Source organism: Somniosus microcephalus, chromosome 8, assembly GCF_052327205.1.
Source record: "Somniosus microcephalus isolate GS21.2 chromosome 8, FLI_Smic_1.0, whole genome shotgun sequence".
NCBI lineage: Eukaryota > Metazoa > Chordata > Chondrichthyes > Squaliformes > Somniosidae > Somniosus > Somniosus microcephalus.
Window position 1 is genome coordinate 259413988 of NC_140994.1, and position 10638 is coordinate 259424625.

General features: G+C 43.0%; 1 pseudogene; it reads right to left on the reverse strand.

Annotated features, from left to right (window-relative positions):
- Window positions 1-4372: 4372 nt before the first annotated feature.
- LOC147114304 (protocadherin alpha-C2 pseudogene) lies at window positions 4373-7232 on the reverse strand (annotated as a pseudogene).
- Window positions 7233-10638: the final 3406 nt, after the last annotated feature.

The window sequence follows — 10638 nt, forward strand, 5'->3', positions numbered from 1 at the left end:
AATGTTTAAGTTATCCACCAGATGGAGCCAAATATTAAAGGTTCACATTCACCAGTATTTAAGGTAATGGGTCATGTATTCAATGTCCTGGTACACCAGTTTATACGGTAATGTGGCATTGCATTATGGGTATGACTCAGAGGTTCTTCCTCCATCTCGACATCATGCAGTTAGAATTGTGTGTTTTGCTTGCAGCCTGTAAGAGATGTTTCTCTGCTACACGGGGTAAATAAACAGTTGGGCTTTGTTCCTAATATCTCGCTTCTCTCAGTTTCTGACCTTACCACTCGGATATCACAGATATATAAAGGAGCATTGCGCACATCACAGTTGAAGTTGTTGGAGGAGGCATAGAGATGTTTGGGAGAGGTGGCAATTGCTCGCAATTGCAGAAATTTGTATGGGTCCAATCAGACATAAAGTCACTGCAACAGAAGGCTGCGCCCAAATTGTCTGATGCCTCCCTGGAAGTCCTGGTCCAGGGAATCAGAGCACGCAGGGAGGTCCTGTTCCCTTGGGATGGGTGCAAATGAGCAGCCAGGGACACCAAGAGTGCATGTCTGGAGATCAGGGAGGAGGTCAGCAGCAGGGATGTAGTAAGGCAGTCCTAGATCCAGTGCCGGAAAAGATTTAATGATCTCATGAGGTCAGGAAAGGTGTGTGAAATGCCACATTCAACTGCATCCTGATGAGCGAGTCACCTCCAACGCCATCACTCTGCCTTCCCAATCCTACTCCTGCACCTTAATGCTCACACTGATTTAACTTGCAAGCAGCACCCATTCATCACTCTCTATGCAAGTAATCACATACCCATCTGACTAACTATTTCAGACACTCACCCTTATTCAAATGCAATCATTGGTCGCAACAACACAGAAGGAGGCCATTTGGCAATGTCACGTCACACCCTCATAAGCACTTTGTATAGGTCTAGCCCATCTGTTCCTTACATTTATTCCATCACTCTCACTCAAAGTTCTTTTCTTTCCCTCCTTGCAGGAGAAGAGCGCCCAGAACAACAGGGATAGGCAACAAACCTCCAATTTACACCAACTTGACTGCAGCAGAGGAGAAGCAGCTGCAAATCTCTGGAGTAACAGAAGAGTTGGCGGTGGGAGACAGAGAGAGGGGGATCTCCCTGCAACCTGGTGACAGAATTAAATCTAATAAGCCACATGGCATACAACAGTCACGCATGGGCCGGATTCTTTACCTTTGAGTCAGGTTTTGCGCATGCAGGGTGCGCAGCATGTCAGGAATGCAACGTTCTGAGCAGCACGTGGTTCAGAGTGAATTTAACTTAATGGTCCCAATTAAAAGAGTCATGCGCGTTTCCACCCAAAGAAACCAAAACAGCATGGTTGCAGATCACAGAGGAGGTCAGCAGTAGGGATGCTGTCAGGAGGATGTGGATCCAGTTTTGCAAGAGATTCAATGATCACGTGAGGTCAGAAAAGGTGAGTACACTGCCACAATCACCTTCATCCTGATGTGCCTGTCATCACATGCCTGATACAAGACTCCCAAAACAAGCGCTCTACTCGGAACTCCGACCCGGCAAGAGAGCCCCAGGTGGGCTGAGGGAACGCTTCAAGGACACCCTCCTTGAAAAGCCTCCTTGAAAAAGTGCAACATCCCCTCCGATACGTGGGAATCCCTGGCCCATTTCTTGCTTTGTTCTGAAACTGTGCTTCAGCATAATGAGCTGATTGACATATGTAACATGAAGCATGTAGGCTGTACTTTTCAGGCCTTAGATCGAGGGAAAAGAAGAAACGCCTAATATGCAGTCTATTGCTACTGTTATATAGATTAAACTCATGTCCCCTGGTGCTCCCCCATTTGTGAAATTGGAATAATCTATCAATGCGGAAGTTATCCAGACATTAATTATTTCTTGCATATATAACAGGTCGCCTCTAAATCTAAGTAAATAGACCAAGATCGTTGAGCCTATCTTAGTAGATGAGCTTCTCTACTCCAGATGCGTTTTGACCAGCGACCCGTGTCCTTTGATTTATACTGAATGGTTCTATTAATACAAATGAATACGTTGTTAGCTTTAGCTGAGGTTTCTCTATATTCTAAGGAACCTTCAGTGATCTGTGCATAATAACACCAGGACCGGTTTCTCTCTCAACCGCTCTCAGTGTTACACGCTGCTAATGATATGTGTATTCTGTGTTGGCATGACCAACCTGCATCGCATTACATTTATCTAAGTTAAATGTAATTTGCCAAGGTGTGCCCCACTCGCCTAGCACATCAAATTCGTTATGGATTTGATTGCAATCCTCTCCCGTCTTAATCCTTAAAAAGATTTTGATGTAATCTGCAAACTTACTTACCATACTCCCAACAACACTGGCAAGTCATTAATAAAGTCCGGGAAGAGTACTGAGGCTAGATCCGATCCCTGGGCGACACCAACAGTAACATGTCTCCAAGCTGAACCACCTCCATTCATTTTAAAGTTTTGGCTGCGATATTGAAAACATTTTCTTAACTAGCATTACAAATTTCTACTGATACCCTAAGATTCCATCTTGCAAAGTAACCTAGTTTGATGTACCGTATCAAAGGCTTCCTGGAAGACCAGGTAGACACTGTACCGGATTTCCCTCATCCACTACTCCAGTGACTTACTCAAAATTTTGTCAGGCATTACTTATTTATTAGGAAGCGATTTTTTGAATTTGTAATGAGGCCTTCCCTTTCCCAGTGATCATAAATGTAATCTCTTTTGATCATTTCTAACATCTTCCCAATAATGGTTGACAGGCTGATAGGCTTGGAGTTCCCTTTGGGAAGTAAGTTTGCAGATTCCCTAGCTGAAGACTTGTGCTCCAGAACTAGCTGCGCCTCCAGCCAAGCTGTGCCAATACAGCTTTAACACTGGCATCTATCCGACAATGTGGAAAACTGCCCATGTATATCCTGTCCACAAAAAAGCATGACATATATAATCCAGACAATTATGCTTCATCAGTCTACTGTCAATCATCAGCAAAGTGATGGAAGGTGTCGTCGACATTGCTATCAAGCAGCACTAACTCCCCAATAACCTACTCACTGTTGCCCAGTTTGGGTGCTGCCAGGACCACTTGGCTCCAGACCTCATTACAGCCATGGTCCAAATATGGATAAAGGAGCAGAATTCCAGAGGTGAGGTGAGAGTAACTGTCCTTGACATCAAGGCAGCATTTGACCGAGTGTGGCATCAAGGAGCACTAGTAAAACTGAAGTCAACGAGAATCGGGGAAAAAACACTTCACTGGCTGGCGTCATACCTAGCACAAAGACAGATGATTGTGGTGGTTGGAGGTCAATCATCATAGCCCAAGGACATCGCTGCAGGAGTTCCTCATGGCAGTGTCCTAGGCCCAACCACCTTCAGCTGTTTCATCAATGATCTTCCCTCCATGAAAATGTCAGAAATGGGGATGTTCGCTGATGGGTTGTGCTAAATGGCTGTGAGTTGTGATACATGGCTGTCAGTTGTGGTAAATGGCTGTTTTTCAGACTGGAGCATGGTAGACAGTAGTGCTCTCCATTGGTCAGTGCTGGGGCCATGCTTTATATATATCTATATATGTATATATATATAAATGACCAGGATATTGGAATGCAAGTTGAATTTCTAAGTTTGCCGATGACACCAAACTTGGGGGCGGGGGTGTCAAACAGTGAGGATGATACCAATCGACTGCAACAGGACATAGAAAGGCTAGCAGAATGGGCAGACAAGTGACAGATGGGATTTAATATAGAGAAGTGTGAGGTGAAGCATTTTGGCAGAAGGAACAGGGAGAGGTAATATACACTTAATGGCACATTTTTAAAGAATGTGCAGGGACAGAGGGACCTGTGAGTTAACGTGCATAGGTCCATGAAGGTGGCAGGACATATTGAGAGAGTGGTTAGCAAAGCATATGGGATCTTAGGATCTTAGGGTCAAAATCCTGGAAATCCCTCTCTAGCAGCACTGTGGGAGTACCTTCATCAAACGGACTGCAACGGTTCAAGAAGGCGGCTCACCACCCCCTTCTCAAGGGCAACTAGGGATAGGCAATAAATGCTGCCCTTGCCAGCAACGTCCACATCCCATGAATGAAGAAAATGAACAGATTTGACTGCTTTTTTGAAAAAACGAATTACATGAACTACCTTCCAGTCTAAGCGAACTATCCCTGACTCTACTGAACTATTGAAGGTACGGGAAAGGGGCTCACAGGGCACCCGTCCCACATTGTTAATCAACCTTATATAGCACAAATGCAATGTAAGTAGTTTACGAATAGTGGCCGATACTTTAAAAGAACGGTGTTTACAAAAGAAATAACATTCTCTTCGCAAAGCAAGGTGACATTAAATATTTTATTTCTTGAAAGTTTCAGTGGGAAATTCTGCTATGGGGTGATGCATTACAATTACAACTGCAATTATTCGGCAAAACGATGATTAAAACTGGAAACAATAAAACAGGTATTACTCAAGAAATCACAAACAGACAACTAAAGACAGACATCACTATCATTTTCATTAAGCACGTGTCAGCTGCTGCAGTGAATGATAAATATACAGCTTAATATATCAGCTCCTCGAGGAGGGACGACGCCCATCATTCGCACTATAAATGTGTTTCTAGATCACTTTCGCACACTGGTGTCACCAACACTGATGTCTTTTAGAGGTACCGTAGAATGGCAGGCCTTTAGAAATAAAAAATCACTCTTGGATGAATCGGGCGATAAACGAACCGTGTAACGATATGTTTCGGAAACAGGGAGCGTCTGAGCTGTTCCATAATAATTTAAAGATTGATTTGCTGCTGGTCTTCGATTAAACACATCATTCGAATTCCTCCGCATGCAACAGAAGTAACTTGCAGGATTTTGGTAACCCAGGTTATTTCGGTCCTGTTTACACTTCAGGACGACAAGCAAGATTATGGTTACAAGAAATATGAAGCTTGTTGATCCAAAAATTATTATTAAATACACATTTCGATCCGAGTAATATTCATCGAGCCTGGGATGTTCTAGACGTTCAAAAGGGTTTTCTGTAACGTTTGCCCCGGTGGAAAAGAGGATTGTGATCATGCTTGACAGACTCGGTTGTCCATTGTCCTTCACCAAGACAACCAGTCTTTGTGTGGTCGTGTCCTCTTCCGTAAAGCTTCGGGTTGCTCTGACTTCTCCGGTGTAAAGGCCCACAGTGAAGAGACTCCGATCCGTGGCCTCAATCAGTTCATAGGAAAGCCGTGCGTTCTGACCGGAATCTGCGTCACTGGCCATTATTTTTACGACCATGTATCCTGGATATACTGTCTGGGGCACAATCTCCAGTGTCGCTGAACTGTTCCACGTTAATGGTGAGATAATAAGCGGAGCATTGTCATTTTGATCCAGTATAACAATGTTCATCATAGCAGTGCTGCTCAGTGGTGGAGATCCAGCATCCTGAGCTTGAACTTTGATCTGAAAATTCTTCCGTTGTTCGTAGTCGAAGGACCGCAACGAAAAAATGCTTCCACTCTTAGAGTTAATAGTAAAGTAAGCAGGCCCAGACAGCTCTTCTAGCTGATTATCCAGAATAGAATAGGAGATGTCTCCATTCTGGTCCAAATCTGGATCCACAGCGGTAACAGAAAAAAGAGATGCACCAGGAGTATTGTTCTCCATCAGATACAGGTTATATGTGGATTGTGTAAACCGCGGAACATTGTCATTAATATCAGAGACAGACAGGACGAAGGTTTTAGTTGTGGATAGTGCAGGAGTCCCAGAATCCCATGCTGAAATTGAAATGTTGTAAAGTGGAGTCGTTTCACGATCCAGTATATCAGTGGTTACCAATTTGTAGTGATTCCTCAGAGTCGTTTGAAGTTTGAATGGCACATTGTGTGGAAGTTTACATCGAACGTGCCCGTTGTCCCCAGAATCTCGATCAGTGACACTGAATACAGCGATAAGAATACCTGGCGCTGCATCCTCGGGGACCATTTTAGTTACTGAGCTCAGCTTTATCTCGGGGGCGTTATCATTCACGTCAATTATTCTAACCAAAACCTTCGCATGTCCCGCATTTGGAGCATTGTCCACAGCCTGTACCGCAAGCTCATAAACGTCTGATTTTTCATAATCCATTAAACCTTGAACTCTGATCTCTCCAGTTTCCGTGTCTATTTTGAACAATTGGCGCACTCTCTGTGAAGCGTAATTGCTGAATGAATATCTGAACTCGGCGTTTGCACCGTCGTCTAAATCAGCTGCGTGTACTTTGATCATCAAGGTACCTTTGGGTGTGTTTTCTAACACACTTGCCCTGTATGTTTCATGATCGAATACAGGTGCGTTATCATTGGTGTCCGCTACAGTAATGGTAATCTGAGTTGTGCCAGATTTGTGCGGGGTCCCACCATCAACAGCCGTCAATACCAGTTCAAAGGATGATTGTTGTTCGCGGTCCAGTGGTTTCTCCAACAGCAATAGCGCGATTTTGCTACCATCGTTTCTTGTCTCCATTTTGAGGCCGAAGTGCTCATTCGAACTAATCTGGTAAGTGGTGACAGTGTTTGAACCAACGTCCGAGTCGTGCGCGCTCTCGAGCGGGAAGCGCGCTCCTGGTGCAACTGACTCAGCGACCTGCATTGACAATCGACTGTTCGGGAAAATCGGTGAATTATCGTTCACATCTAATATCTCCACTTCAACAGGAAATATTTCGAAAGGATTTTCCACCGCGAGTTCCAAAGAGAGGAAACAGCTGGAGCTTTCCATGCAAAGCTGTTCCCTGTCGATTCTTTCATTAACAAATACAATGCCATTTTCCGCATTTACCTCGAAATATTGCTTTCCGTCTTCAGTGAGCCGCTGTAACTTTCGAGCTGATAATTCCTGAACGCTTATCCTTAAATCTTCAGCGATGTTTCCAACAAAGGCACCAATCTCCAGTTCCTCGGGAATGGAGTAGCGAATTTGTCCGAAAACCAGGTCGGAGAGACCGAGCAGGAACATACAATATACCGCGCTGCTGTGAGCATTCGCCATTGCTCTGGATTTTATTCGACATATAACTGAATTTCTGACAATCGCTTCAACTGCCGCTTTAACTCTGTACAAAGGAGTTTTTTCCTTGCATCGAAATGCCAATATTAAACCCAACAATGCACAGACGTAACCTGAGCGATCCTTTTAAACGTTCCTAACACCGAGTAAACGCAGGCACTGTGTCCCTTTCTCTTCGCTTCTGGTCTGTATTTGCTGATGAGGCTGGGTGTAGATCTCTCACAGCGTCGCAGCTCCTTATTGGTAGACAGCGACACAACGAGTCTCAACCAATAACTGCAGCAAGCGTTTCTTAAAGCAGTCTTGTATTTAAATTATTTACAAATATTTAAAAGTGTTCATTGAAAAATCCCCGACATATAAGCTAATCAGATTTATATATTTTTCAGTTAAGTAAAAGCGTGTGCAGTAAACGTTGATATGTACTGTTCGTTTATCATCAAGAACTGTTAGTTTATTTCTAGATAATTCACCTTAAACGCAAGTAAACCTTTCTCTACAGGGCTCCGTGTCAGACTTTTACAAAGTCGTAGAGTACAGAAAGAATTAATCTCTGCTGGAGGGATATGCTTCATTATGTCCTATGTAAGAAGAAAATACGATTCGTAACAATGATACCTGAAATGAAAAATATATCTTTCTGTTTCTTTGTATATTTATGCATATCTCGTTTCATCAACATTGCTGTTATGCGTAACTACATTTAAATATAAGGCCAGAGTGTTCTTGTTGTATTGGCAGATCAACCCAGTTTACTTTTGCTTTCGGATCATGATTTCAAAATCAATCCGGATTCAAGGGTTGATTGTGCACTTTGCGAAATAAATCTCACAAGGGCTCATAGTCGGGAATGAACCACAGCGCAAAACTACCATTAATTCCACGAGTTTTCCATGCTCCCTCAGAAGGACGACAAGAATGGTTGGTGTCAGAAACGAACATATCGCATTAATTTCAAATTTAATTTAGCTGTTAGTTCAGCGATAAGGCCTATTTTTCGGTTTGCACGGCAATATCTCTACTGCTATTTATTTTATTCTTCAGCTGGGTGTGCGTAATGTTGGCACCAAATGTTTGGATTGGAACCGTTATTCATTACGCAGTGGCACCATTTTACCTTCGTCGGATTGAGGGCAATAACTGAGGAAAATTCATGATCTATGCAGACGGAGCTGCCCTCTGCTGGACAGGCAGGAGATTAGTTGCTTTCTACGTTTCGTGAATAATATTGATAATCAAATGCAAAAAAATTCCCCAAACCAAAGAAATAGAGAAAACATATTTTAGCATTTCTTTACCAGTATGAACTGGCCTCAATAGGGCAATGCTATAAATTCCATACCTCTGCCACAGCAAAATTTATTACACAGAATCTTATTTCTTCCTTTCACATTAATACACTCCAGACTCAGATTTTCGAACAATACGGTCCCGTAAACTTTATTTAAGCTACAAGTTACTTAAATAGATCATCAATGTTATTGGAAGATTATTCTGTACCAACCAATGTTAACGTCAGTACAAAGCAATTATTTATAAGTGTTACACGTTTAGAATGCTCTAACTGGCCAGCTACATATATAACCGTATAAGATTTATGAAAGACTGATTATCTCCAGCAAAGGCTACCGATCAGTGAAGACAAATATTTTTCAATTTTCAGGCAATTTACGCACACTTATCTTTGAGTAGTTTGAACAACCCCAAGTCTAAATATCTATGTCTATGCCTGCCGTAACGCTTCACACGAACCTCCACCCGCCTTACTTCATCTCTCCCTATCAACATATCCGAATATTTCTCTCTCCCTGTTGCACTTATATAGCTTCACCTTAATTGCATCAATGCTAATCGCTTCAAACATTTCATGAAAATAACCCCAGTCTCTTACGTCTTTCCTGATAGTTGCAGGGTATAAATTCAGTATCATCATTACTCGAGCGATTCTGTATACTTTTTGTGATACGGAAACCAGAACTGCGCATACTATGATAAGTAGGCCGTTCAGCTCCTCGAGCCTGTTCCGACGTTCGATAAGATCACGGCTGTTATGTATCCTAACTCCATCCACCCGCCTTGGCTCCATAACCCTTAATATTCTTGGCTATCAAAAATGTATCTATCTCAGACAAAATATTGTTAATTGAGCTAGCATGTACAGCTTTTTGTGGGAGAGAGTTCCACACATCTACCACACTTGGCGTGCAGACGATTTTCCGAACTTCTCACCTGATTGGCCTGGCTCTGATTATGTCTCTTTGTCCCAGATTCCCCCACCAGTGGATTTTTTTCTCTCTATCTACCCATCACATTCTTGCCATACAATTGTAAAAGTTAACATTCCATTAGCATTTTTGATTTTATTTCTGCCCGAAGGCTGCATTATAGTGAAATGTGTACTAGATTCTCAGCATTTAAAAATATACTCGAATCTATCCGTTTTTGGTCCACAATGGATCCAGCTGACACTGTTTTGCCCACTGACTTACATAGAATTACGTGGAATATACAGCAAAGAAATAAACTATTCGGCCCAACAGTTCCGTGCCGCTGTTTATGCTCCATTCGAGATTGCTCCCATTTTCTCAACTAAATTTCAGTATAACCCTCAATTCCCTTTTCCATCATATCCTTATCTAGCTTCCCCCTAAATGCATCTGTACTATTCGCCTCAACGACTCCCTGTGGTAGCGAGTTCCAAATTCTCACCACTCCCTGAGTAAAGACTTTTCTTCTGAATTCCCTATTTGATTTTTTGGTGAATATCTGATATTAATGTCCTTTAGCTTTGCTCCTCCCCAGAAATTGAAACACTCTCTCTCTGTCTACTCTATCAAAGCCTTTCAAAAGTTTTAAATCCTCTATTAGTTCACCCCTTAGTCCTCTCTTTCCAAGAGAAAAGATGCATAGAAGCAGGCCATTCGGCCCTTCGAGCCTGCTCCGCCATTCAACGAGATCATGGCTGATCATCCAAACCCTAGCACCCAGTCCCTACACCGACAGCCATCCCACCCAAGCCCTATCCCCATAACCCCACGTATTTAATCCACCCTAACACTAAGGGCCAATTTTTATCATGGCTAATCAACCTAACCCGCACATCATTGGACTGTGGGAGGAAACCGGAGCACCCAAAGAAAACCCACGCAAACACAGGGAGAATGTGCAAACTCCACACAAACAGTCACCCGAGGCTGGATTTGAACCCAGGTCCCTGGCACTGTGAGACAACAGTGCTAACCACTATGCCACCGTATACCCAGCCTGTTCATCCTTTCCTGAGAGGTATAACCTCACAGATCTGGTATCCTCCTTATCAATCTTTTTTCACCCTCTCCAGTACCTCTATATCCTTTTTATAAAATGGTGACCTTATTAATAATGGACCATCTCTGTTTGCTTTGTACAATCATAACTTTTGTCACTTAATCGCTCCTGCCTTCCACACTATCACAGATTGTCCCTGTTGTTAATTCTGCCCCTCCGCCTTTCCCTGCCCCTACACTTGCTTCAAACCTGTTACCAATCTAACTTTTTCCAGCTCTGACGAAAGATCATGGACCTG